Source organism: Marmota marmota, unplaced genomic scaffold, assembly GCF_001458135.2.
Source record: "Marmota marmota marmota unplaced genomic scaffold, marMar, whole genome shotgun sequence".
NCBI lineage: Eukaryota > Metazoa > Chordata > Mammalia > Rodentia > Sciuridae > Marmota > Marmota marmota.
In genome coordinates this window covers 511,625-539,365 of record NW_025999946.1, presented here as the reverse complement: position 1 = coordinate 539,365, position 27,741 = coordinate 511,625, and the positions used below count along the sequence as shown (strand labels likewise).

At 57.2% G+C, this 27,741-nt stretch overlaps 1 protein-coding gene across 3 annotated transcripts in view; it reads left to right on the top strand.

The window, feature by feature from the left end:
* Positions 1-27,741, top strand: part of Zmiz1 (zinc finger MIZ-type containing 1) — a 199,552-nt gene that overhangs the window by 13,791 nt on the left and 158,020 nt on the right. For all 3 annotated transcript variants that reach the window (XM_015504587.2, XM_015504588.2, XM_015504586.2), the window contains exons 2-3: positions 108-122; positions 10,515-10,610. The gene's annotated coding sequence lies outside the window, so the exon portion shown is untranslated. The remainder of the gene's footprint in view (positions 1-107; positions 123-10,514; positions 10,611-27,741) is intronic.

Below are 27,741 nucleotides of genomic sequence, written 5' to 3'. Positions count from 1 at the left end.
CACTTCTGGTCACGTGACTTTTGACCACTTTTATTCTCTCTGTGTCTCTGTGTCTTCATTAATAAATGGGCATAAATACCACGTAGGTCCATAGTGGGGATGCTGAGGCTCACAGTGCCTGGGTCAGGGGGGGGGTCTTCTCTCTTCATTGGGTGGGCTCTACGGGTGGGGGGGGGGGTCAGGAGCAGTTCCCAGTGTAGAAGGGGAGGGGTGTGCACCCAGAGAAAGAGAAGGAGCGCTCAATGGACAGGCAAGGGCAGAGGTGCCAGGCCCCATGGGGGAAGGGAGAGGCAGTCAGAAGGCTGGGAGGAGCCCAGTCAGGAGGCTGGTTAGAGCAGGGCTTCTTTGGGGGGACAGAGAGGGCACCAGGCAGAGGTGCGACATGGCGTGGTCCCAATCGTCACAGGGGCTGCCTCGGCCCCGACACATTGCATCACGCACAGCTCCTTTGGGCAGAGGACTACGCCATGCCACCCCTGGCCGCTGAGGCTCTGGGCTGCACTGAATGGGGTGGAGGCGAGCTGGGGAGCAGAGGGAGGCCAGGTGGGCTTACCCCGGGTCAGGCACAGAGTCCTGTCAACTGTTCCTCCTCTGAGGAGCCAGCTCCCCACTGTCTGTCTGTCCAGCTGCCCACTGGGTTCTCCTCCCCACATCTGTGTGCTCAGTGTAAACAGCTCTCCCCTCCAGGAATCACCACTGCCCTCGGGCTAGTGCTGACACCCTTTGGCCCAGAGACCCATTGATTCTGCCGCTGGGGCCCAGCGCCCAGTTTTAATCACCCGGCTCCTCTATGAGACCCAGACAGTTGTATTATTAATAGTCATAATTAACCAGCATCACAGAGGGTCTTTTTCCTGGACCGCAGATCCCCAGGACCAGAGCCCCAGGAGGCCCTGTTCCCATCCCCACTTAACAGACAGTGTAGACAAGGCCAGGTGCAGGGAGGTGACTTCCTCGCGCTGGAGCTCAGTGACTGAGTCTGGTGACGGGCCACAGTGTTCCTGTCCAGAAACAGACAGTCCATTCCCTAGGGTCCTGCACACTGGCTTCTGGGGGAGGGGGACTATACTCAGGGGTCTCAGATGAGTGTGGAGGAAGGAGGTTAGAACAGGGGAGAAGAAGAACTTAGTGAGCTAGCAAGATGAGGGTCTGGCAGGGGGTCAGGGTGGGAGGTGCCCTGGGCAGAAAGAATGCCAAATACCAATATCCTTCCTCCCCACCACGCAGATGGTGGGCCAGGGCCTGGTGACGGCAGCTTCTCCTAAGTGCCGCGTCTCAGGAATGGTGATTTAAACGCTTGCGGCAGGCTGCTTCCTGATTTATGGGTCCATTGTGGACAGGCCTGACTACACCAGCATGGCGGCCGCACAGAGCTCCTCATATGGATCTGCAGATGGCCAGCAGCCTCCTGCCTCCCTCCACATCTCCTGGGCCCAGCCCCCACCAGGACTCCTTGTGTGCGTGTGTATGCGCCCCGGGGCCCACGCCTGAGTGGACGTGCACAGGTCAACGTGCTGCGAGCACCAGAGGCTGTTCACGTCCTGCTGAGTGGCCCATAGACCGTGTCAGCTCTGCATGCGGGTGTGTGCTGCCCTAGAGCAGATGGACACAGGTGTGCCGGGTACACACACATGGCCTGCCAGCGCTCTATGGGCTCGTGGCCTCTGAGAAGTCTCTGTCCGTGTTCATCTGCTTCTGGATCTGTGGGCTGGGCATCTGCTTACTGCCGTGTGGGAGCATGGGTGTGTCTGTCAGGTGCAGTGGGCATGTACCTGTGGGGGGGGCAAACATGCAGCCCCCGCCTCCTCCTGTTTCCATGGGTGCCGTCCAGCTGACAGCCTTTCGTGTGTGTGCACATGGAGTTCATGTATATGCCTAAACAAGCAGGCAGGCATGTGTGTACCATCACGGGCGTCACTCACACATGCATGCCCAGTGTCTAGTGTGGCCCAGAGGCCCTGGCCTGCTCACAAGCTAATTGTGAAGGCTCTCTGCTGTCAGAAAGGGAGAGGATCTCTGCAGGAGGCGGGGAGATGGCCTTGTCTGTCCTCCGAGCACCTCTGCCTCATTTCCATACAGATGCTGGAGGAGAGGGAGGGACCTGCAGCTGCCTCCAGATCTCCTGGCCACCTCCATGTCTGAACATCATGTCCTCGAGGCCAGGCCCTGGGTCCCACCTTGGGTCACATGAGAAATGTGGTCCAAAGGCAGGCTGATCAGCGCACAAGCCCAGGCTCTGTCCCTAGTGTGTGGCACCAGGCCATCCCTTGTGTATCCTCATTCCTCATTTTCCCATCTGCAAAATGATTTTAACAATGGCCACCCATGGGGTCATGGTGGGGACTTAAGTGGGGCATAAACTCCTGGGTAGGTCACCAGGCCTCAGTTTCCTTTTTTGTAAGAGGGTACTAATGACCCTCACTGGCCAGCTCCTAGGACTGTTTTGAGAATCGGTCAGTCCCAGGAACAGGGTGGTGCTCACAGTACTTATTCCGGCTCTGAGCATGGGAGACGAGGGCGCCAGGCACGCGTGTGGGCGACACGTAGCCCTGGGTCAGACATCCATGTCTGAATCCCCATGCGCCCGCACACTCCCCTGGGACTGGGTAAAACGCCTCATCTTCCTCTCCGTCAGAATCTCTGTAGACCTGGGATTCCTCTTCTTTCAAGCAGATGCGTTAATGGTAGTCTCCCTCATGTTGCAAAGAGAGGAAGAATCTAGGAGAAAGGCATACCAATGGTGCTTCTTACCGCCATGTGAGGGGCCACTAAGTCTGGTCCAGTGAGCACGTGGAGAATGGTGTGCTATCAGAGCAGGATGCCTGCTGCTGAGGTATCCTCTGTGCTTCCAGATGTCCAGCAGTCCCACTGGAGAAGAATCTAAGCCCTTCCTCAGGGAGCCCAAGGGGCTGCCGTACAGCCAGCAGCCCCAGCTGCAGCATGGTACCTGGGGAAGGAGGTGGTTGGTTCTGATCTCTGCTGACTACTGAGGAACCAGTGTTTGGCACCACCCAGTAGTCCTGCTACGGGAGGCCTGCGATCCCGTTACTTGCCTCCTTCAGACCACAGAGGCCCTGAAAGGAGGCCCAGGAGGAAGCATGATGTCCCACTGGAGCCAGGTGTGGGCTGGAGACCCCCCTAGCAGCCCCGTAGGTGCTGGCCCAGGTGCTTCCCTGCTGGCTGCAGAAGGAGCCCATGAGTGAGCCCATATGTTGTGACCTCCCAGCCTGTGCCCACCCCAGGCCAGCTGCCGAGATCCAGAAGAGGATGCAGAGGCCCTATCTTGGCAGGGGCTTCAACGGGGAAACGAGCCTCTGGCACCCAGGCCAGGGCAGGCAGAGGACATGGCCAGGGCTGCAGGAGCTCAGAGGTCATGGGGCCAAGGTGGGCCCAGGTGCAGGGGCAAGAGCAGAGGCAGGATGGGCCAGAGCCAGACCTTGAAGGACAAAGAGCTGAGCTCACTGGAAGGGACAGCATTCCAGAAGGACACGAGTGTGTGGGCACAGTTTGGAGTCCTTCCCGGGGAAAGGCGGACCTCTCCCATAAGACATCTGGGCTGCTCTGGCTTGGATGGCTCCGGCTCTCCATGACCAGTGGCTGTGGGCTGAAGCAGATGGCCAGCAGGGGCAGAGGGGGGGTGACCTCAGGCCTGAGCCAAGGGAGGCCAAGTGGCCCACACAGGCCAGAGCCTGAGACCTTGGCACCAGCTACTCAGAGCTCTCGACTCAAAAGTTAATGATTCATTTGTGGCCAATTTCTGCTGGCGTTTGCCTGGAAATTCCCAAGCCTGCTCCTTCCCTCTGCTCCGGAGCTCTAAGAATACAGTCTCAACTACACTTGGCTGAAAATATCACACCCAGTATCCAGGGAATGGTTTTCAAGATTACAACAGGAGCTATGCAGGTTAGCTATCAGGAGGAACTGTTTCTGGGTAGCTGGCTGAAACCTGGGGTGGTCAGTCTGCTGACTCTGACCCTGTGTGCCATGTGTCGATGAGAGGAATCCTATTTATCTTCATGATGTCCCCATTTAGTTCAGAACAGATGTGACCAGAATTCAGTCTAGTGTACAACAGTTACAAAGGGCAAACTGGAGCTTGACCCAGAGCAGGACTTTGCTGGATAGAGAAATCCCTGGTATATGCAAAGGCCCTGGGCCATGAAAGTCCAGGGAAGGTTGATTGTGGTATGTCTGGGGTATGGAGGGTGTGAGAGACTTCTAGGACTGAACATAGCTCATGAGTGAAGGACTTGGATGGCTGGGGAATTTGGCAGTGGGACATGCTGGTGACGGGGAGTCAGGGCTGGTCCCTGAGCAGGGACAGCTGTATTTGTATTTACTCATTTGGGTCTTGAGTCTGCTGGTCAGCAAGCCTTTCTGGGCAGGCTACTCTATGCTAGCTTGGGTCCAAGCTCAGCCCAGGGCCCTGCACCTGTGTGGAAATCTGAATTAGAGAGAAGAGGTCATATGTAGCAATCCAAATAAGGGCCACAAGGACCCAGGGGAGCCACAAGGTATGGGTGTGAACTCTGGTCTACGGGAAGCAGGCTGATGGCATCACCCTAAGTCCTCCAGTGAGTGCAGCAGAGGTGTGGGGGTCAGCTTCAGGCTCTCTGTGTCCTGGCAGGCTCTGGGGACAGGCGGTTTGGATGTTACCTCTGTCCCACCAGACCCACCAGGCCTTATTGAATCTGAATGTGTGTCTGTCGTTGTGCAGATGAGCAGAATGAGTCCCAGAGACGGGAGGGCTGGTGGCCGAGGGAGGCAGAACTCAGGGTCCTGGCTCCTGGTTCCGGCTCGTGGCTGCCCTGTCCCACTCAGCCGCACATTCCTGCAGCTCTGGGTGCATCCTCCCAGAACCAGCCAACGGAGCAGCCCGATCCTCGGGGATGAAGCATCTGGGAGTTTGGGGAGGGGGTTCCTTTGTGTCGTTCACAACTTTGCAGATTTAATTTCCTTGAGGATGCCTTGACAGTGCCCGGAGTTGGTGGTAAACAACTGCTGTCCCCAGAATGTTTGCCTGTGACAGCAGCTTTCCCTGGCGAGGGTGCTACCCGTGCTTGGCAGGGCCTCTTGGGCTCCAGCTCCCATCTCGGGCTCCAGATGAGTGAGGGCTTCTGCAAGGCATTCAAGAATGCAGAGGCCTCCGTGGGGTGGGGGCCTCTGCGCTCCTTGCTGCTGCCTGTCCTGGCCTCAGAGCCTCAGATGGTCCCTGGTTGGGGATGGTCCCTGAGTGGTGAGGTAGGGCAGGATCAGCTGTCCTCTAGCTCCCGTAGCCCTGGTGCCCAAGTCCTTGGCCCGGCTCAGGAGGAGGAGGGAGCCTGTCTCCCTAGCATAGCTCTGCCAGACCTGTCTGTGGCTGAGAGCAGGGGTGCCTTGGCCCCGTAGCCTCTGTGGCCTGCGTCACACTGGCTTAGGTGTCCTGAATTAGAGCCAGGAAATGGATCTGCCATGTGGGGGGAGGGGGTGCTGCTGCCCCTGGAGCTGGGGTGAACCCTGACCCTGCCTGTCCACACCTGGGTGGTGCTGGCCTCACACATCCTTCCCCTGGTCTGGATTTGACCATTGCCTAAAGGACACACTGAGGTCACAACCTGCTCTGTGTTGCACCCTCTGGGCCCGGCCTCCCGTCCCACTTGGTCAGTAGCGGCCATTCAAGTACGCTGTTGACAGGAGGGGCTCGAGACCCACGCACAGCTGTGCCCGTTCATGCTGCTCGGCCCCAGCCCGGCTCTTCCCCGTGGAATGCCTTTCCCCATTTATCCTCTGGACACTTCTCCCTCTCCAACCCCAGAATTCACCCAAGAATTACTCCTCGGGTGAAGTCTTCCTTAGCAACCAACCACTCCTCCCGTTGAAATTGTCCCCTTTTCTCAGAGCCACCTCTCCACGGACCTCTATTAATGACACTGTCACAATGTAGTATAATCACATTTTCTTGCAAAGCACTCCCCCATTAGCCCGTGAAGGCCCGGAGGCTTGTTTATCTGTGCATCCTGCAGGCCTGATATATAGTAGGTGCCTAATAAAAGCAGGCTGGATTTAATTAAGGTAGTTCCTGAAGGCGGTGTTGGAGTCTCCTTTCCTTAATGGGAAGAGGGAAGGTGGGAGTGTGCTCGTGGAGAGCTTGACCTGCCCCTGTTCCCTGCCCCTGACCCCTTGGGAACACAATTGCTGGAGGTTAGGGGGGCCCCCACCCCACTTCCACCCCACCACCGCCTTCCCTGCCAGCAGGAGCCAGCTCCCTGGGCTGCCCAAGTGATCACTCTCCAGAAAACACCCCAGTGTAAACTGCATGAATGATTGATAAGATCTGAGAGCTGTTTAAGTTTTCCCCCTGTTTAATGGCTATCAATAATTTAATACGCTCTCTGTATGTTTTTAAGAAATAGCACCCATTTTGCCGTCTCCGGTTTAGCTGGCTAAATGATTTAAGTGTTGGAAATGTGCTCAGAGGATGGAGGTGGAGGGAGTTGGAGAATCTGGAGGCTGCTGGGGTTGGGAAGGGGGGATGGAGGAGGCGGGCTCAGAGTCAGCCACAGCATCTTGGCCTGGGCGAGTGCGTGTGCGTGCGTGTGTGTGTGTGTGTGTGTGTGTGTGTGTGTGTGTGTGTGAGGGTGGGAGGGAGGGGGAGGGAGGGAAGGGGCGGGTAAAAGCCAGCGCCTCTCTGCTAAGAGCAAGATAATTGCTTTTCCGGGGCCTCACTGAACAGCAACTGAACAGCTGTCGCCACCGCCCCCCCCCCACCATGCTGAGCTTTTCTGGATGGCTCTGGGGGCTCAGGGGGGCTAGCAAGGAGCTGGGCTGATTTCACCATGGGCTGAGAATCCCCCTTCCCCTGACTTCTTTGCCCCCCTCCTAAAGCTTTGAAATCATTTGTATTTTAATGATGCGGCCGCCCAGCTGGCCGGAGTCTTCCAGATGGGGTTTGGGTGGCGTGGAGGGGGAGACTCAGAATCACTCATCTCTGGGCCCACAGGGACCTAGAAGGTCATTCACCAGTGCTCCCCCAAACTTCCCAGATGCAGGGGGTCACCTGGGAGGACTTGTTAACAATTTAAATTTCTGGGCTCTCTTCCAGGCCCACAGGCCTTCATCCTCAGGGGAGTGGCCAGGCAGGCTGTGGGTTTACCAATCAGCCGGGGTGATTCTTATCATGAGGGGAGGCCCGCTCCCTCCTAACGCCCACAGCACCCAGAGTGCCACGGGGCCACTCCCTCCGGGGACTGGGTGCGCAACCCCGCACCCTGTGAGACCCTAGATGCTCCATTCTGAAGCTCTTCCTGATGCTGGGCTGTGACCTAGCCAGCTCCCTGAGCACCTGCTGTCACCTCTGCTTGAAAACAGCCACTCTCTAGGGACCTGATATCCTTCCCTCACCCAGCCTGGCCTCTCTGTGCCTTGGCTGTGCCTCTGTTGAGCAGGGAGCTTTCTTTCTTAGTAAAGGCAGGGGACTGGGGACAGGGGGCTGTGGCCTGTGTGGAGTGGATTGGCGTGGCTGTGACAGCCTGCTGCTGACCACGAGCCTCTCAACACAGTGGGGACCCTGAGGAAGGCAGAAAGCACTGGGTCTCCGAACCCCCTTGGCCTGTCAGAGCTCAGTGTCCCCATCAGAGAAAGAAGACTGTCTTCTTCGGAGATGACGGTGGGGGGAGCCAGGTGGAGGAGTCACACCTCCACTTAGGACAGAGCTGGACCTGCGAAGAGCGGGCAAGAGGCCTAAGGAGTCCAAGCTGAGGCCCTGGCATTGGGAGTCAGCTGAGATCCTGACCCAGTCACCCATGTGAGGCTGTGCAGGTTGGTGGGAGAGGATTCCTGGGTCAGTATGTGGAAGGATTTCGGTGGAGCCGGTGTCTGGGTCTAGCCTGACGACTTTTCGGGAAGTTTGCATTATTTTGTCACAGAGTGGAGCATTGCATGATGACCCATCCATTTTGCCATCTTATTTTAATAGATTATTCGGGGGGGGGGGTCCTCTGCAAATTGGAGAGCCCCGTGTCCACCTGTAGACCTTCTTTTTACCTGAAGTTCAGCCCCACCTTGGTCTCTGTAGGAGGAGTTGGCCAGGGAACGCCTGCTTGGTGCTGATAGGTGAATCAACTTGTGATCGCCAGTCCTCTGTGTCCCTGGAGCCTGCTCTGATCATCACAGCCTGGTTGTGGGGTCTTGAACCTGGGGAAGAAGAGGCCAGGTGCTGCCTAACCCTAACAGGGCATCTGCTTGGAGAGCTCCAAGAGGTGGGGAGACAGAAATAAAAGCTGTAAACCTGGTGGAAGATGGGCTGGTCACAGAGGATGCTGCGGGCACAGGGGCAGATAAGGTGGGGAAGTAGTCAGGGAAGGCTTCCCAGAGGAGGCACTGCCTGGCTCAGGCTTGAAGCCTGGTGGGGAAAGGAAGAGAGAGGTGTGAGGGAGTGGTGGTTGTGCAGAAAGAGGGGAGGTGAGGCCGACAGGACTACTACTCCAGGTGGTGAGCCTCAGGATTTGTTTTGTTTTTAGCTACTATTGAAAAATATCCATGTTGTATCTGTGTAGAAAAGATCCTATCCTACATGTATAGCACCTCAAATCATCTGAAAGTGACCATCCTTTGTGTAACCATCATGCTGTCGAGAAATAGAACATTCCAGACCTATGCTGACTTGCAACAGCCCACTGCCAATTATCCACGGCTGCCCAGCAACGCCCCAAACCAAGTGGCCTGAAACAGCCCCTTATCCAATCTCACAATTCCCTGTTTGCCTCGGGCTCCTGTGGCTGTGGTCTCCAGTGCAGTGGAAGGTCGAATGGCCCCAGTCACACCTGGTGGTTGGTGCTGGCTGCTCCCTGGGCCTCATTTCCCCTCGGTCCTCCAGGAGAGCGAGGTGGTTCCTTTCTGTGACCTGTCTGTTCCATCAAGGTCAGAAACGGCAGGACCTCTTGTGGCCCAGTCTCTGTATGTCACACCATGTCACTTTTGCCGGATCCTAACTGTCAAAACAAGTCCCAAGGCCAACTGAGATCCAGGGGTAGAGAGCCGACTCCGCCTCTTTATAGGAGGAGCAACGAAGATGCCCTGGCTAGACTTAGTCGGCTTGAGTCGTCTTGCCTATTCTTGACCTTGGTGTCAGTGGAGCTCAGAAGCATGTTGTCTCCTGCGTCTGGCCTTTTAAACCCATGTCGTGTTTGCGAATTCCCTCCGTGCTGCTGGATACGGCCGCGGACCCCTCCTTCTCAGGGCTGTGGGGTAACGCGTCGTGTGGGTTCATCAGTTTATCCACCCTGTGGTTGGGGCTGTTGGGGAGTCCTCGGGCTGTTCTGTGCGGCACTGGCTGGGAACCCTCTAGGGTGCGTCTTTGGTGAACGAGTGCGTGGCTTCTGTGGAAATGGGGTCTCCGGGTGGTCAGATGGGCAACCCGGTAGGAGGCACTTCCACTGTTTTCCAAGGTGACAGTACTAGTGTAGACTCTGCAGCAGTGTTTGGGGGCTCATGAGGGGTTTTAGAAAGACTCCCAGCTAAAGATGCCACTGACCCTGTGCAGCTGCAGAGACACTAGAAGGGGCTTCTTGTGATGTCCCCTCTGCCCACCCCAAACCTCAGGCCTCCAGGCTGGGGGACGTGGGGCCATCAGGTGGGCCTTTTTCTGCGGCACTTTTCCAACCTAGAAGTTGCCTTTCATGTCTGGCCTGACCATCCACAGTCAGGAACCCCCATGTCTGCAGACATAGGATCTGGGGAGATGGACCCTGACAGCTGCTGGCGGTAGGCCAGGCCGGGAGCAGGTCCTTCTTCTGGCCTCATCTGTGTGTGACACGGGACCATGGGAGGAGCCGTTCCTCTATCTTGGCCTCAGTTTCCTCACTTATAAACGACAAAGCGAAGTATCAGCTTCACCAAGTGTCTGTCCTCTCACCAAATTGACCCGTTCCCTGGGCTCTTACAGCAAGAAGGTTGGGGGATGCTTTGGAGGCCTCAGGGGGCTTCCTGATGTCAGGCACATGGCTGGCCTACCCTGTTCAGTTCACCTTCCTCCCACCACTCACCGTCCACCCTCACCAAGCGGCTCTGGTTCTCACTAACTAGACCCCATTCCTGATGTCCAGGGACTCCATCGTAAGAGGGGAACGAGCTTGCAAAGGCTGGAGGAGACAGGCCCAGCCAGGCCCAAAGCAGAGAAAGCAGGGCAGGTCCGAGGGGACCCGCAGAATCATCTGGGCAAGCTCTCAAAGGCCAGTGGGGCTTCGAAGGACTCAGAAGTGTGCCCCTGGAACGCCAGAGGTGGGCTCAGGAGGCTGTGCTGTGCTAACGGCTGCTGCTGTCACGCAGGGCAGTGCCACTGGGGCTGGATCAGGGCATTGAATGTGAAGTTTGGGAGGGGGCGGGCAGCACCCAGCTTCCCCATGGTGGGCCAGCTTGGTCTTCCAGGAGATGGCCAGAGGGACCAGGCGGATGGGGTCTAGAGGTTGGTAAGGGACTGAGGGGCTGCCCCTGGGTTAGACCCTGAAGCTTACTGTCCCCTCTCCTCTCTCCCATAGGACTCGCAGTGACTGTGCTTGGATATAGCAGGGCTGGGGCCGCCGTCCCCTTCACCCGTGACCTGAGTCCTGGTCCATTGGCAGAAACCTCAGCAGGTAAGTGGGACGGAACGGCCCCCAGGTCTGTGCGTCTGCCAGTGTGTGCTGGACGGGGAGCACAGGATGCCCCCAGAGCGGGCAGTGGGATTCAGAGGACTGGGCAGCCAGGAGGGAAAGGGGCTCAGTGCCAGTTTCCACTTCTTCCTTGGTCTCCCAAGCCAGGCAGTGGAGGGCAGGGGGGCCCTGGCCCCGGACTGGGATGTTTGCTTTTATTCTGTTCCCAACTCCCAGCATAGCCTTGGGGAGCCCCATCCCTCCAGTGCTGAGGGCCTCGGTTTTCTTATCTAGTACATAGAAATAATGATGATGGTGATGGAGATTATGGTGATGGTGATGCCCTCTGATGCTCCGGTACTTATCTATCTGTGTGTGCTGGGTCCTGTGTGGTTATGACCTTTCATCTTCGTGACCTCCCCAGGAGGCGCTAGTTATCATCATCACCATCGTGAAGGTGAAAACCTGAGCCTTGTGGTCAGGAAGTGACTTGCCCAAGACCATACACCAGGCCAAGCTGGGGGTTCAAGCCCAGGTCTGTGGGCACCAGAGTGCCAGCCTGAGCCCTGGCCCACCCTGCCTCTGGCCTTGCCCCCTCCCTGGCTTCTTCTTGAGGGTGGGGATCAGGGCGTCATCAGTGTCCTCAAAAGTGCTGGGTCCCAAGGTGAAAGGACAGACCTCTTCCAAGGCTGCTGGTTGGCCTGGGGTTGGTCAGGACTCAGTGGATGCCATACAGCTTCCACCAGCCCTGGCCTGTGAGATCCCTCCGAGGTGACACCCAGAGTCCCCTCTAGAGAAGGAGTATGCTGGCTGGGTAAGGCTCTCTCCGTTTTTACCTATCTTGTTCAGTTTCCTAAGTTTGTATTAAGCACTTACTGTATGCAGACACCTCATGCAGGGAGAGGGGCCTGTCAGACTGTCCAGCCAAAGCAGGGACATCCCTCTACAGTGGTAGACAGGTCTCAGAGGTTAGAGGGGGGAAGTCTGGTAGATGACCCAAAAGTGAGTCACAGTGTGGGGAGAGAGGAGCGGTGGCTGAGTGGGGAGCCGGCAGGAGGAGGAAGGAATTGGCACAGGGGATTGTGAAGAGCCATCAGTGCCAGGCTGGGACGTGGGTCCCGAGGGCAGCGGGAGCCATTGAGGGAGGTAAGTCTGGGGGTACTAGCAACCATGTGCTTGAGCCTGTCCCTTTGGCGGCACTGGGGAAGTCATTTTAAAGGCCTCGCTGGAAGCCAGGACACCAGTGGGCTGTCCCAAGGACCAGTCACCGTGGGAGTTCAGAGAGTTTTGCTGGAGCCAAAGTGAGAAGCACAAGGGACTGGGGAAGGGACCTGGGAGCCCCTGCAGCTGCCGATGCTGGGATGAAGGCAGGAGAGCTGCCGCAGTGTGAGATGGAGGTTGACCTTGGAATTCTGAGTGGGTGGGGTAGGCTGCCCTCCAGGAAGGCTTTGTGAGGAGGTGGAGCAAGTGGTGGCCCAGAATTTCCTGAGGGGGCCGAGAAATACATGAGGAAGAAGACAACCTGGGTGACATTGCATTTTACAGGGGCCTGATGTTCTCATTGAAAGTATAGATAAACACACAAATGTCTTCCCACACACCCAAGGCCTCCCTGCCCAGAGTCATGGCTGTGTGCAAACAGACAGAGGTGTGCGCCTGACCGTGTACTTGCAAACATGCCTGCACATGGTGCAAGTGTGCAGACGTGTCTACATGCACACAGGCTTGATTGGCCACGCGCACAGGTACGAACGCAGAAGTGCAAAAGCAAGCTCCTTCACATCCATGTCAACATGGTGCCGGGCGCCAGCAGCTCTGGGCCAAGGCTGAAGCTCTGTGGGCGTGTGGGGGGGCTGACCACATGACTGAGCAAGGCCCAGCTCTTGCCTTCCACCTGCCCCCGGGGCTTCCTCTGGAAACAGGAGTGCTCCCCCTCTGCTGCCTGTGGGTGGTTATGAGGATTCAAGATGGAGGCTGCTGGGAACAATTTCCGGTGCTTTGCAGCTTCAATGAATTGGAGTCATTTTTCTCATAAGAAAACGGGTCATGGGTTCAGTGGGACGGTTGTAGGCACCGCCATGGGACATCTGTGGGGTGCTGTCCTTGTTCCTCATCCCCTGGGGACTCCATCCAGGCCTCCTGGGGCCTGGGCACCCTCTGAATCATGGCACAACGGGTGACCCCGCTGTCTTCTCCAAGACAGTGGGGTCTGCATCTTCCTTCCTTCCTTCCTTCCTTCCTTCCTTTCTTTCTTTCTCACCAGGCATTGAACCCAGGGGTGCTTAACCACTGAGCCATATCCTCAGCTCTTTTTTTTTTTGTATTTTATTTAGAGACAGGGCCTTGCGGGGTTGCTAAGGCTGGCTTTGAACTTGGGATCCTCCTGCCTCAGGCTCCCCAGCCTCTGGGATGACAGGCGTGCGCCACCAGGCCCAACCCGCGTCATCCCTGCCAGTGCCTTTACCTGTGGACTCCTGGGCACTCGGGGGTCCATGGCACTGAACTTTGTCACACCAATCACATTAGACTGGCCCACTGTTTACATGCTTTCTGAATCCCCCCTGAGGAGCCCAAGAGGGAGGCCTCACAGAACCCCACAGACAGGAAACAGATATAGCATGTTAGGTGAGTTTCCAGGACACCTGCCCAGAAGTGTTGGGCTGGGTTGATGGCCAGGCCACTGGCTCTCAGGGTTTGCGCTCCTTAATCCAGTGATCTCCCTCCGGGAACAGGCCCACTTTGCTGATGGGGAAACAAAGAGGTTGGGCCACACAGCCAGGAAGGGCCAGCTCCAGGATTAGTGCTCATTAACCCCACTGCACCCCTAGATCCAATCCCCACCCTCCTTCCTGGAGGGGCCACTTTGAATTGGAGAGGTTCCCCAAGAAGATTCTGGGGTTACCTGGGCTTTCCTCCTGGCTCAGTATTCCCGGGCATATTTGCCCTTTTCTTGCAAATAAAAAGATGGGTTGTCCTCTGAGGCCTGCTGTCTAGCATGATCTAGAAACTTTTTCTCTGAGACCCCTTGGTAAAGTATCCTTGGGATTGTCCTTTGGAAACGTGGCTAGCAGGAGGCTTCAGGGTCATTAGGAGTCCTGGAATAGCTCTGGGGGAGGCAGGTGGGTTTCCACACGCGTTAGCAGATTCTTTAATCTGCTGCAGTGTCACTGCACGGACTCCAGCACAGCTAGCTGGGATTCGGCCTGACCCCGGATGTGACAGTTAACTGGGCTTTAAAAGAAGAGGAGACATTTGCTAGGTTGATGTGCTGGGAGAAGGAAGACCTAGCAGCGGCCCCAGTTCTAGCAGTGCCCAGAGACGTGAGAGTTCATTTACAGCCCTTTGCGCCTGCACCTGCCCAGAGGAATCTTCTAGAATTAAGACCAGCTCCATATCTTGGGAGGCCCTATGGAAAATGAATGCAGAGTCCATTGTGCACAAGTTACTAGGAATTTCAAGATGGTGACAGTAGAGTGGGGTCTTTGTAAGCTTGGGCAACTGTCCAAGAAGCCAGCCTTGTGTGGGGTGAGCGTAGTAGTTGTGGGATTAAGTGAAAAGAACCATGTTGTGTGCAGCCTCCTCCATTGACCTAGAGGCTCGGCAGCCTGGGGCAAGTGCCCCTCAGCTCTGTGAGCCTCGCTGCCCCCGGAGCATCGGTGTCCGCCTCCCTGCAGCCAAGGCTTGGTGTGGCCAGCTTGTCCCAAGCAGCCAGGACAGAGACTTCAGTTAGGGTGAGATTGCAGCCTTTCCATCAGGCATGGTGTCCAGGACTCCCCTGGCCTGCCCCTGTCTTCCTTCCAACCCTTTCCTGCATGTCTTATGCTCTATTTTTCGTGCTTTTCCTAACTCACCAGGCCAGGTAGTATGTGTGAGGAGTGGGCTGGGCGTGGGTTGAGGCCGGCTGTGTTTTATTTGCAGAGCCTTCTGTCTTAACTGCCCCCTGCCTGTTCGTCTCGCTCTTCTTGGCAAACTCACTCCCACGGGCTGGATGCCAAGGAGCCTTGACTGACTCCGGCTCCTCCTCCAGGTACCTGCAATGGCCCCTTGCTCTGTGCGGCTCTTGCCAGAGCGCAACCCCCTTCCACATTCCATCTGACCCTCCTCCGAGCCCTTGAGAGGCCCTGTTCCCATTTGCTGGATGGAAAACAGAGGCTCAGAAAAGTGCAACCCCCACTCCAAGCTCCTGGGCTGCACGTGGGACGGGGTGTGGATGGTGACAGCAGAGGCCGTACCTGAGCTCCACCCTGGGACAGACTCACATTCCAGCCCTCTGGAGAGACTGGCTTTTCTCTCCTGTTAAAGGGCTCCAACCTCTGGTCCAGGAGCAGCCCCAGGTACCTGGATGACTGAGGGGGGCCTGGTGGGCCCCTGAGGGCCAGCCAGGTAAAGGAGGTAGGCCCCCAGCCCTGCCCTGGCCTGTGGGTAACGTGGCTCGGTTCACATAGCCAGGCGGCGGACAGCCAGGTAAACGGGGCTCCAAAGCCTGGGGAGTCACACACTCGGCAAGGAGAGAAGCCCGAGCTGGTTTGGAAAGTAACAGCCAGAAAAGGCTGGACGCAGAGGACAGAGACCCACGTCAGGGGAGTGACCAGCTGTTCCGTGTAGCTGGCACTTTATAAAAGGCACTCAAACACTTGGTGGATGAATGAGGGGACACTACTGTGACTAGGGCCTGGGCCTCGGGATGATTCCAGTCTTGCCACTCCTTTCTTTGCGGCCTCAGATTAGTGACAAGTTCTCTGTGCCCGTGTCCATGTCTGTGAAGGAGGGAGAGCAGGGCCAGCCTGACCACTGTGAGGAGGTCACTGAGGTCCCTGGGCAGGGCGCATGGCAGTGCATAGAGCACGGACAGCAGTCTGCAGCGTGCAGACAAGTGGCGGGCAGCACTGTGGGCTGCATGGGGCTGTGGTCACTTGGAGCAGGCAGGGACATAGTGACATGGTCATTTAGGAAAAAATGGTGGGGAAAACAGGGCTGCATTTGGGTCCCCTAGGAGGTGGTTCCAAACAGCTGCCACTCAGCATTCTGCAGGCAGCCCGGGGCGCGGGGGGCGCCCTCCTCTTCTGCTCCACCAGCCCCTGACACGCGGCCTCATGCTGCCAGCTTGCAGGGCCATCACCTGTCAGTCAGCACCCTTCAGGGTCACAGGGGCAGGTGTGGGGCTGGCTGCTAAGACCTTGAGTGCCAGAGCCCACTCACAGAGGGCCTGGCCGGGCCCACTAGGGCTCCAGGGTCCACAAGTGGTGCGCCTGTCACTCCCGGGCGCCAGCTGAGAATGCGCACCACCCTCCCCCGGCCTGGAATGTGTTGCTTAGAGCCCAGGCCCCTCTGCTGGCAGCCCCAACTGGCCACCCCCACCCCTGGCTGGAGCTGCAAATAGTCCACGGGCTGCTGCTCATTCCTGCCTGAGCAGGGAACGCCCCTCTGGGGCAGCAGGGTGAGGCTGCCTCTGGGCAGGCCTTCTGAGAGGGACTTATTTAAGCCTCAGTCTCACCTCAGACCTGCTGTGTGACTTTGGATAAGTCACTGTTTCTCTCTGAGCTGTTTATTGCTCAGAAAGGACAGGTCAAGGGGTCACAAAGTGCTGCCTTCAAGGGTGTCAACAACCCAGTGAAGCGGGGTTATACTAGGGGGACGATGAGGAACCGCGGAACACAGAGGGATTAGGAAACCTACCAAGGGTCACGGGGCTGTTGGGGGAGCAGGGCTTGACCTAGTAGTAAAATGTGTTTTCCCTGCTAAGTCGAACTGCAGCTCACAGGTCCTGTTATGGTCACTGGGTGACCGTTCACTCACACAGCCGGGTGGGGGGTCATTTCCTTGGTCTCGGCACTGTGTTCCGCTCTGGTCTGAAAGTGAGTGGCAGAGGAGGAGCTGGGTGAACGCAGCCCAGGCCTGGGCAGAACTCACAGAGCCCAAGTGCACAGTTGCTGGAGGGGAGCCCCTTATGGAGGAGTGGATAAAGGGGCAGGAGGCAGTCGGGGAGACTGCCTGGAGGTGTGCTGGATTCCTCGGAGGTTTCCTGGGGTCTCTGCATCACTTGGGGGTGGCGCAGGACAGTCAAGGAGGCAGGAAACGATCCCAGAAGCAGGAGCTGAGGCAGCTCTGGAGGGCCCCTGAGGCCGGGCCCAGTGCCTGGCCTTGATTCTTCAAGCTCAAGCCAGGAGGGTTAGCCTCAGCCCACTGGTAGGCCAGGGTGAAGTGGGGGCCAGCCTGAGACTCGGCCTGCCCAGAGATGGGGGTGGAGGGCGTGTCTGCTCCAGGGGCCACACCTCCTGGCACCACTGGGCTGCTGCCAGCCTCTCTCCTGGCCAAGCACTGGAGCCCTCTACCAGGAGGGACATGCCAGCCTCCCCAAAGAGTGAAACGTGAAGGTGGGTATCTGAGTGCCACCCGCTTCTGCCACCATCTATACCCATACTCCACCCACAACCCCTGTGGGCCTGATATCAGCTCGGAGCTTAGAGTGTTTAGTGATTAGGTGGATCAGAGACAGCCAGAGACTAGCCTAGAGACACGCAGCAGCAGCATGGTGAACATAGGAGACCGGAGCTCAGACAAGTGGTGTCCTTCCCAAGGAGGCAAGTCTGTGTCTCTGGCTCTTCCAGAATCCTGGGGATGCCTCCCCAGTTGCATGTCATCACTCACCTAGGTGTGACAAGCTGTGAAGTGCTCCATGGGTGTTATGGCAGGCCACTCCCCCTCCCACTAAGGTTTGTTACCACCTCTCCCAAGCCCCGGAGTTTGTCTGCCTTTAATCCATGAGCAAACTCTTGCACTAGAGAACAGCCTTGCCCATGTCCTGCATCCCTTGGTGACCTCCCATCACAGGTGGGGCTGCCAGGGTGGCATCTTCATTGAGTCCTAGCAAAGCCCTGGTGGCCACTCTCTCTCGTGGAGAGAAATGGTCTCCAGAAGTCGGTTGGTCAAGGCCCCTCGAACGCAGGTGGGGAGCTGAGGCCTAGAGAGGGCAGGGTGCACCCCACAGTAACTCCGCATGGCACTCAAGCCTATCAGCGGGGCACGCTGTGACCCTAAACCACGCTGAGGGCACGTGGGTGCAGAGGCTGTCAGGGGGGAGCACCTATGATGGTCAGCACCAATTCCAAGGGGCTGGGGACGCAGCGAGGAGGCCGTGGAAGTTCAGGGCATCTGTGGAGACCCACTCAGTGGGCTCTGGGAGCTGCATGGGTGACCGCCTCCCTCACGCCTCCTGTGACTGCCCCCAGCCAGACCTGCCACCAACAGCCTTCTCCCCATCCATCTAGCTGACAGCCTGGGACCACAGGCCTGGTCTGAGAGCTGTCAGGGTATAAGAGGGTGAGGAAGGAAAGTGGACTCAGGGAGTCGAAGGCCACCGTGTCCTCATCAGCCCCCTGTGCCTAGGACCTTTGGAGTGCCCAGCTGGCCTGCAGTCTGGGAAAACCACAGAAGCGTATCCAGCAAGGGGCTTGCAGCTCTTCTGAGGGCACAGCAATCAGAGAGGTCTTCCTGGAGGAGGTGGGTCTGCAGCTAGGCCCCGAAGAAGGAGCCAGACCATGAACTGAACCGCGAGCTGGACCGAGGCCGACCTGCGGGCTGGGTAGAGGGCCAAGAGCCAGAGGTGAAAGGAAGGTGGTGCAGATGCCCCCTGGAGGCCAGATGGCAGAAGAAGGAAGTTGGAAATATTTTTTTCTAACTTGCTAAATGTCCCTGGGCAGATTACCACCCACTCTGCCTCAGTTTCCCCCAGATCTCCTCTGAGCTCCAGGTACCTGGAGCTACAGGAGCACTCGGTGCTTTGGTGGAAGGGTCTGCCTTTGGGGACTTGTAAGCAGGTACCAGTGTCCTAGGCTGAGACAGACAGGGCTCCCCCAGGAGCTGGTGGGCAGCTGGCCAAGGAGGGCTTCTCTCTGGCAAGAGTCGGTCTCGGACTCTTGGCTTTGCCAGCCTGGGAGGAAGCAGCAGGCTCCTGGGGCAGACCCACCTATGGAGAGGGCTCGGGGGTGGACTGAGAGGATTGGGCTTCCCCTGTCCTTCCTGTGACGGGCCACTGCCTCCTGCGAGGGAGTCTGCCCCCCCACAAGGCTGCGGGGCTCAGACTGTGACGCAGACAGAGTGCCCTTTGGAGCCTCCTGTGCTGGTGCCAGGCCCCACAGTCTGCTGCAGGCCCCGTAGGCACCTGCTGCCCTCCCAGGGCGTGGCCCCTCCCGGTGGCAGGGCTGGGCCGCCTGTGTTTGCCTCTCCACTGACCCGCCCGCTTCTCACCTCCCTCCTATCAGCAGAGCAGCAGCGACAGCTCCTTGGACTCCGAGTACCCGTGATTGCGCAAGTCCCCTAGGCGATTTGCACAGCGCCAGCGCAGGACGCGCCAGCTCCGGGCTGCCCAGTTCCTGCTCAGGAAGCCAGAATTTGTTTCTGGAATAGTACGGCAGCCACCCCACAGGAGGGCGGCGAGTCTCCCTCAACTCAGAGGCCTCTTCATGACCCCTGAGTCACATCACATTCATAATATCAGATGGGCTTAGGCCCTGCGTCAGTGACAGAAAGCACAGTCACAGAAGGCATAAGACCGGGCCAGGGGCACACGGCCAAGCCAAGACTCGTACCCAGGACCCAGACCCCTGGTCAGCCCCCCTTTTGCACCAAGCCAGGTGTGTCGGGGGGGAGGCCTCTGGCATCGTCTCCCTCCTGGGCTCCCGCTGCCTTCATCGGCTGGGTCCGCCAGTGGCCTGACATTTACCTGGTAAGGAGAAGAGCCTCCTCCCTCTAAAATCAAGAGGCTAAAAATAACCAGGTCCAGCTTCCTGGGGCCCCTGCCCAGCCAGTCCTGCCTGCCTCAGCGACCTTTCTCCTGGGTGCTAGAAACCAAGTGTTTGCGAGTGTTCTATGGTCCCTTGTGCCCAGGGCTTCCTAGGGGTTGAAGCAGGAGTGGCTTTGCGTGCGCAGCTTCTGAGCCTGGGTCTGGGTCTCTGCAAGGCCAGCCTGTCTGCGGGGTGTCAGGGCAGTGTGCCCTGCCTGAACCTCAACCTCTGTGCCCGATTTCGTGTCCAGGTGGCTGCCATCTCCATAGATGCTTGGGACCCTCCCTTGAGCTGCTGGTTTCTGCTGAGCTACCTGGACTCCAGGAGAGGGGCCTGTGCCCTTCCTCCTCTGCTGCTCCCTTCACCTGCACTGGGCCCAGAGCACACAGTGTGGCATCCTGCCCTGGTGCCACTTGAGCCGAAATGAGCCTGAGTTCAGAAATGGAATTGCACATTGCTGGCCTCTAACCTCTGTTTGCTTTCTTCTTTTCTGTTTTTTTTGGGTTTTTTTTTTTTTTTGGCTGTGCAGGGGATTGAACCCAGGGCAAGTGCTCCACCATGGAGCCACCTCCCCAGCCAATCTATAATCTCTGAAATGAGCATCCTCACCTGAGCCTGGGCATGGCCAGAGTGGAGGCCGTGCACAGTTGGAGCAGGCGTGTGTCTCGGGCTGTTCTTTCTGCTGCCGTGTAAACACACTCTGGCAACCTAATGCATTAGATTGATGTATTTGGGCAGGAAGGGAAGGTCTTGAAGACCCAAGCTAACAATTGGCCACTCAGTTTACCCCAAGTCAGGGATGCTTGCTCCATTCCCTGTGCCCCTCCTGAGTGGCCTGGCGTGCCTGCCCAGCCTGTGTTTGTCCAGTTTGGGGGCTGGGTCAGTGTGACCAGAAGCCTGTGGACACTGGCCTTCATCCAGTGGCTGGCTGGCTTTGGAGTCAGCCCAGTGGAAACAGAAGTGGTTTTCCAGCTCTGGACTTGCCAGCTGCGGGAGCCTGGGCATGTGGAGTGGCCTCTGCGTGCTTTGGTTTCCTCACCTGAAAAGGGGACGATCATGGCGCCCAGCCTATAAGTGTCATGAGGGTTCAATTACAACAAGTGTGCAGCACTCAGAAGAGCATCTGGTACGGGTGAGCGTGGGCCTGTGTCACTGGGCCTCATCGTAGTGAGGCAGGTCCTGCAGTTGGTGGCAGTATCCGTGGCCACCTGCTGCTGGTTGAGTTCTCGGTGTCGGGTGTCGACACTTGGCATACATTACTGCATTCAGCCTTCCTGGTGACCACACGCGAGGCACCCTTGTAAACTCTGTGTTCCAGATGAGGACATTGAGGCATGCAGGGCCACATGGAGTCCAAAAATGGTAGAACCCAAAACCAGAACTCAGAATCAGCCCTGCTGGGGTGACCGGCCAGTTGGGTTTGCCTAGGACCATCCCAGTTTTAGTACCAAATGTTCCAGATCCTGGAAACCTCTCTCTCCCAGGCAAACCAGGATGGTGGCCATGCTGGCCGGGTCTGAATGCACTGGCTCCAATTCTGAGCCCTCCTGACCCCTCCTTGGATCGGGGGCTTGCTGGTGCCCACACCTGATAACTAGCTTCCCTAGCCGGACGTCATTGCTCCCCTCCGCCCCCAGCCCTGACTCCAGTCGCCTCTCCAGCTTCCTCTTCTCCCCCCTCTCTAGCAGGAAGGGCCTGGATCTTGCCTGCTGGGCTCTCTGTGCCCGGCGCTGTGCCTGCTGTTAACCTGCTGTGGACGGTGGGCCCTGGGCCACCCTCACCAGGCCTCCGTCTTCCCTTTTGCACGAGGGCTTTGGTAGCCCTACTCTTAGCTCCCTAGAGAACTGGAAACCTCTTTTCTTAAAAGACGGATGGCAGAGGGGAGCCCCTGCCCCAGCGCCGGCCTGGGCAGGGCAGGCAGGAAGGATTGCACGGGCCCTTCCGGGGCATTGATGGAGTGTGCTGCTGACAAAGGAGAAAGGTCAGCAAGGGGACAGAATGGAGTTGGTTCAGCCACGGGTAGCAGCACCCTCCCCCAGGTCAGGGCTTCCTGGGGGGAGGGACTGCTGCTCCCTAGAGTCCCGGGTCAGTTCCTATTGATGCAGGCCGCTGGTGCTCCAGGGGAGCCGGGCACCCAGAGCCCCGAGAGCAGGGGAGAAGCCTAGATGTCCTTGTGGCCTCCCTCCCCCTCACCCCAGAGCCCAGTAGTGCATCTGACCTCCTGAACCCTCTCTGTGTCCCACTGGCCACCCCACTCCTGCCAGCCATCAGGCCTCGTCACCTTCTTGCCTCTGAAGTCCTTTCCCAGCCTCCCACTCACAGTCACCAGGAAGAGGGTCCAAATTCGGAGATTGCCATGAAGGCTCCTTGTGAGCTCAGTGAGGCTGCCCAAGCTACCTGGGCCTTCCTCCCCCAAGGTGCCAGGACATCTGTGTCCCGCTGAGTGCCAGGCCCAGCTCTGCGCTGCCAGCACTCCAGCCTCACCTGGGCTGCAGGGCCCAGGACCAGAAGGCCATGTGGATGCACGGGCTACCCCACGCCCTCCTCAGACACACCTTGAATTGCTGCTGGGAAATTGCCCCGTGCATCTCATGCCTCAGTTTCTGGAGTAGGGAGGAGCCATCTGTTTCCCCAGGCAGACGGAGGCTCATTCTCAAGCTGACTGTAGATTGCAGTGGGCAAGGACCAGACTCCTTGGTGGTAAATACGAGCGTCAGGTCCCAGCACCATCACTGACTAGCTGTGTGTCCTAGGGCAGTCCTTCTGACCCCTCTGAGCCTCAGTGGGATAATCTGTGATATGTGGGTGATCATAGTCCATCCTTTACAGGATAGCAGGATTCAGTGAAGTGGCAGATGTAAAATAGTTGCAGTGTCCTAGAATATTGTAGAGATCAGTCAAATCAGGTCTCATCAGTCCTCATCAGGTCAGACAGGAACCTTATCCATGAGCTGAGGGCCATATTTCAAGGGGGTTCTTCCCGCTCTTGGAAGAGCCCTTCCATTTCTGCCCACTGACCTTCACCCTGTCCTTGTATGCCTCTCTCACACCGTCTGAGACCCCAGGAAGCCTACCCTATCCCCATGGGTGTCTTCTGTGCTGTTAATCCTGTGGCCTCCCGGCCCACACAGGTGTCTGGACCAGAGCCGGGGCCTGATAAGGGTTGGTTGGGTGCAACTGATATGCACCAAACAAAGTCACCTCCCAAGAACAGCATGGCAGTGACCAGCCAGGCCATCCCCAGACTGCTGAGGACAACAGTGCACATCCACCCGGCCCCCTGTGGGGCAGGTGGAGCAGCCCCAGAAGGTGATTCTAGGCCACCTCCTGTCCCTGGGTCTGAGCTGTCTCGCCGTGTTCTGCTGCTTGGGTCCCTTCCCCACCCCCACAGTTCTCTGTTAAATCGTGTTATTATATTTAAACAAATCAATTCCATTGCAGAGTTTTCCTGTCCTAATGATGAGTTTGCAGCACAAACGCCATTGATTTCTCACAGCCCTGAAAACCAGTTGATGAATAGCACCAGGCGTGTCTTTGGGGAGGCGCAGAGGCAGCCTGAGCCCCTGGCTTGCCCTCCCGTGTCACCACCCGCCCCACCCCATCCTCAGCTGCTGCCTGCTCTCAGGCTGAGGTCACTGGATAAAGGGAGCCCCCCCACCCCCCACCCACCCCTGGCACTCGCCGTGGGTGGAATGTCATCTCAAGGGGCTGGGGCCCCTGTTCTGGGGAAACAATCGTGGTGGAGATTTCTATTGATTTTGGCCCACGGCAGGATCTCAACGTACAGAGCGGAGAAGTGGTGCCCTGTGATCTGGGCTTCCCTGACAAGTTCAGAGCATGTCCCCGAGAGCCACTGACAACACACGCACCGTTCCCGGTCCTGGCTGGGTCTGCAAGGTACAGGAGGTGCCGGTGACAGTGGTCAGCGCTGCTAAAGTGCGACAGCTTCCCTCTGAGAAATCCCACCATGTTTGAAGTCACAGTCACAGATGCCACCTGGGACTCTGACTGGAATGCTTCTCTGAGCTTTCACATGCCCCCAGGGCTGGGTGGGCACACTGAATCCACGCAGCCACTAGAGGGAGGGACTGCTGTGTGCCCTGGCAGAGGTGCTCCAGCCTGCCTGTGGCTGTGACTCCATCTACCCCCTTGCAAGGCTAAAAAGTGACTCTGACTAACAGCCATTTTTCCATCTCCACCCACCCTGGATGTTCAGTCTGCCCAAACCAGGTCACAGGCTGTCAGCTGGAAGGACCCAGTCATCTTGCAGGGGTTTCCACTGGGCTGTCTGCAGGGACCACACCAGCTTGGGAACTGGGCTGGGGTGAGGCAAGAGGGAGTGGCAGGGACTGTGGCAAATTGGAGAGTGCCTGCCTTGCCCAGATTCCTGAAAGTTTGGCAACCCAGGCCCATAACGCCCTATGATGGGGCTGAGGGCCAGATTCACTGCCCTTCCCCCATGCTGCTTCAGGCCTTTGTTTTGGAGACAAGAACATGTGGCCCAGTGGCTCTTCAAGGTCATAGCACAAGGCAGGGGTACAGCTGGGGTTTGACACAGCATCTCAGGCGCTGCTGGCTCCTGTCCTCCAGGCAGGACAGGGCAGAGGACTCTGTTCTAGGGAAGACGGTCCCCTTAGTCAGAGGACCCAAGGTAGCTGCCCCTTCCCGTTGCTCTCAGCGGAGTCCCTCTCCCCCACAGCCCTCCCTCGCAGACAGACCTCCTGTTCCTGTAATCAGGTTAGCCTCCTGCTCAGCGCTCGCTCTGCTGAGCTGGACCAGCTGCCTCTCATGGCCTGTGGACCCGGTCTTCTCTCTGGCTCTGGGGTGGGGGAGGGGAAACCAAGAAAAGAGCTGCGAGTGGGAAGAGGCTGCCCACTCCCTCGCTCGGACTCTTCTGTGGCATCTTGGATCAAATCCAACTCCTTTGCCCGGCATCCAAGACCCCGCTTCATTCTCTGCCCCCGCAGCCCCGAGGCGCTGCTCCTCACTGTGCCACACAGTGCCGTTTCCCGCCTCCCCACCTTTCCATAGGCAGGTCCTTTTGCTCCTTCCTGCTTTCTCAGAAAACTCCTGTGCATCCTTCAAAACTCAACTAGCGTCACTTCCTGTGGGCTGCCTCCTCTCGGGGCTCCTGCCTCTGGACTCCCACGGCAGAGCTGCTCTGATGATCTGGCACTCACCCCGGGTGCCCGACAGAGAAGTGCTCAGGGAAGGCCTAGAGCCCACCCAGAGGAGAGAGGTGGCAACCAGGGAAGAGAAAGAGACAGACAGGAAGGAGGACGAGGACAGCTGCTCCTGGCTCCTCCCAGCTCCAACCTCCAGCCTTTCAGAGAGGACCATTCCAGCTCCTGGTGACATGTGCTGGGCCTGAAATAGACACGTGGGGACCTTGGTGGTGCTCTGCACGGCCCAGTGCCAAGCAGCCCCCTCCCGCCAGGCCTTGGGCGCTTCAGCTAGCTCCTCTCCCAGGGCTCTGCCCCTGCAGCCAAGACCCTCCCCCCGCCGTGCCAGGCCTTGCTCCTCTGTTCCTGCTAACTTTGTTTTATAAATAAATTATATAAATAGGCTCCTCCGATTCCTCGGAGCACGCAGTGTTTAAGGACTGGGGCACCGCTGCCGGCGTAATTGTACTACCGAATCCATCAGCTGCCTAATTACCATTCATTTTGCATTTATTTCTGCTAATTAAAAAGAGAGAAACTCCTAACAACTTTTACGTAAATACTATATTTGTTCTATGTAAAGATGGGATGCTAATTTGCTGGTGATTAGCTGATTATCTAATTTTATAGCTGTCACACAGGATGGCCCTGTCTCCCCTTGGCACCCCAGACACCACTCAAGGCCTCAGAGCAGGTGTAAGGGGAAGAGGTCAAAGGGGGTGCATGGGCACTTAGGGGGCCTGTCACCAGGAGCACCAGGCTGCACCGGTGTTCAGCGGGGCTGCGCGCTGATGGATGGAGCTCCTCCACCATTTCTGTACACAGAGAAATTAAGGCCCAGAGAGCCCTAGCTGCCTCCTAGCAAGACAGTGGCCGAGATGAGAGCTACTGCCATGTTTGGAGTCCCACTCCCGTGCTCAGCCCTGGTATCCTGCTCTCATCAGGAGGAATTTGCTGGAAGATGGCTGAAGAGCTATCAGGCCCAAACTCCAGCCCATAAGGAGGAAAGGGCTTAGCCTGGTCTGAGCCCATGACCCAAACCACACCTTCTGTGTACCCTTCTAGAAACCTCTGCCTCTTCCCATTTCCCTGCCCAGCGTCCAGGCTCTGCTCCTCAGCTCCCTGACCACTATGATGGAGTCTCCCCACATCCCCGCCTTCCCCAGAAGCAGCCTGCACCCTGTCCAGGCCTTGGGCACTGTTGACCGCCTCGACGAGTGTGAGGAACTAAATTTCAAATTTTAATATTATGTATTTATTTTTATGTGGATTAGAAAAAATATATATAGATATATAATTAGTTCATCAAACCTCTGATTTCACAGATAATATTGCTGTAGATGAAGCTAAATAAAAAGAAAGTGATTGGTTTAAAGTGATTTAAATAATGATACATAAATAATGAGGATAGAGCACAGATGTGGCTTTCCGTGTCTGGCACCTGAAGTGGCAGACACTGGAGGAGGCCTGAGGGTGAGGACCAGGCCACAGGTTGCAGGAGCAGAGATGCAGGGCAGGGTTGGCTGGTCCCTGGCCTTTGGGCCAGCCTCGCCCCACCCACTGACAGGCCGTTAGTGCCCCTGGAAGGTGCCTCCTCTTCCTTGCCCTGTAGGGAGCAAACAGCTCACAAGAGAGGGGTCCCTTCTCCTGCCAGGGGCAGTCTAATGGGAGTCCCCACCATTGAGGTCTCCTTGGGACAGGCCCAGCCATCTCTAGGACCTGCTTCTCCCATACCCCTGCCGGCCAGCTCTGGGAAGGAGAGGCAGTCAGGAGACCCCGTTTTCTGCCAGGGCTGGGTGCCCAGTGTACTCAGGGCAGTTGGGTGGGATGTATGAATGGTTATCAAAGGGGACTTAATGCGGGGCATGGTGATGCATCTCTGTAATCCCAGCACTTTGGGAGGCTGAGACAGGAGAATCACAAGTTCAAAGCCAGCCTCAGCAAAAGCAAGGTCCCTAAGCAACTCAATGAGACCCTGTCTCTAAATAAAACACAAAATAGGGCTGGGATGTGCCTCTGGCCAAGAACTCCTGAGTTCAATCCTCGGTACCAAAGTTTAAAAGAAAAAAAAAAAAAGAGAGAGAGAGAGGGAAAAAAAACAAGTTTTACTTAATGCTTGGTCACTGAGGTCACTGGAGTCTCACAGGAAGAGAAAACTCTTCTAGACCCTCCAGAGAGGTCACAGAGAACACTAGCACCAATGCCAGGCTGTTTGGGTTCTTACCCGGACTGTGTGACCTCAGGCTGGCTTCTTGACCTCTGTTTCTTCACCTGTTCAAATGGATACGGCGCCTAACTTCTAGGTTGGAGTCAGATTAAATGAATTAATTCACAGAGTACTTAGAGTGGTGCATATAAAGCCTCTTTAGTATCAGCCCCTTAGGACATCGTTATTACCCTTGGTTTCATCACTGTCACCGTGATTGGAGGGGCACTCCTGGGCAGTGTGTGAAGCTGGTGGAAGCTGGGAGTCCCTGAGAGCTGTGGCACGTTCTGGGTTGGGGCACACAGGTGCCATGGGGAGCTTTCACTACGGGCATTTTTGGAAAATTGTTTAAGAGGCCAAAATGGGTTGAAAAACGGGTTCAGGGCTCTGAGCCTCCTGGGATTTGTTGTGATTTCTGATTCTAGACAGGTATTTATAATTTTATATATATATATTTTAAGAGGGTCTCCAAAATTGTGTAAGCTTCAGCCCCTGTAAGCCCAAACCATACTAGCTTTTATGTTCCTGTGGCTGGTCTTGTACCTCCCACCTTGGTGGCCTCAGCCGGAGGATGGCCCCAGCTCTGGGGCTGGAGGGACCTAACTTCTCTCTCCTAGGCAGCCCACCGTGTGCAGACTCACCCCTGAGCTGGCTCCACACTTCTCACTGTGGACTGCAGGAGTCCCAGGGGGCAGACAGGGAGAAGGAGTCTTGGGGACAGAGTGCTGGAGGCCCCCTGCTGTGCCTGCCCTGTATAGGCCGAGTGCCCTGGACGCAGGCTGGAAGCCCCTCCCTGCCCTTGCCCCTAGTCTGTGCCCCATGGGTGGCACAGGAGGGCAGTGGCTGCTGGCTTGGAACAGTAAGATGGCCGACTGTGTGCCCCGCCCAGGGTTTAGGGCCAGGCAGGGCCTGGGCTCCTGTTCTCCGGGAACTCTCAGGGTTGCTGGAAACACAAGACACACACCTGGAAGGGAGAGGAGTGG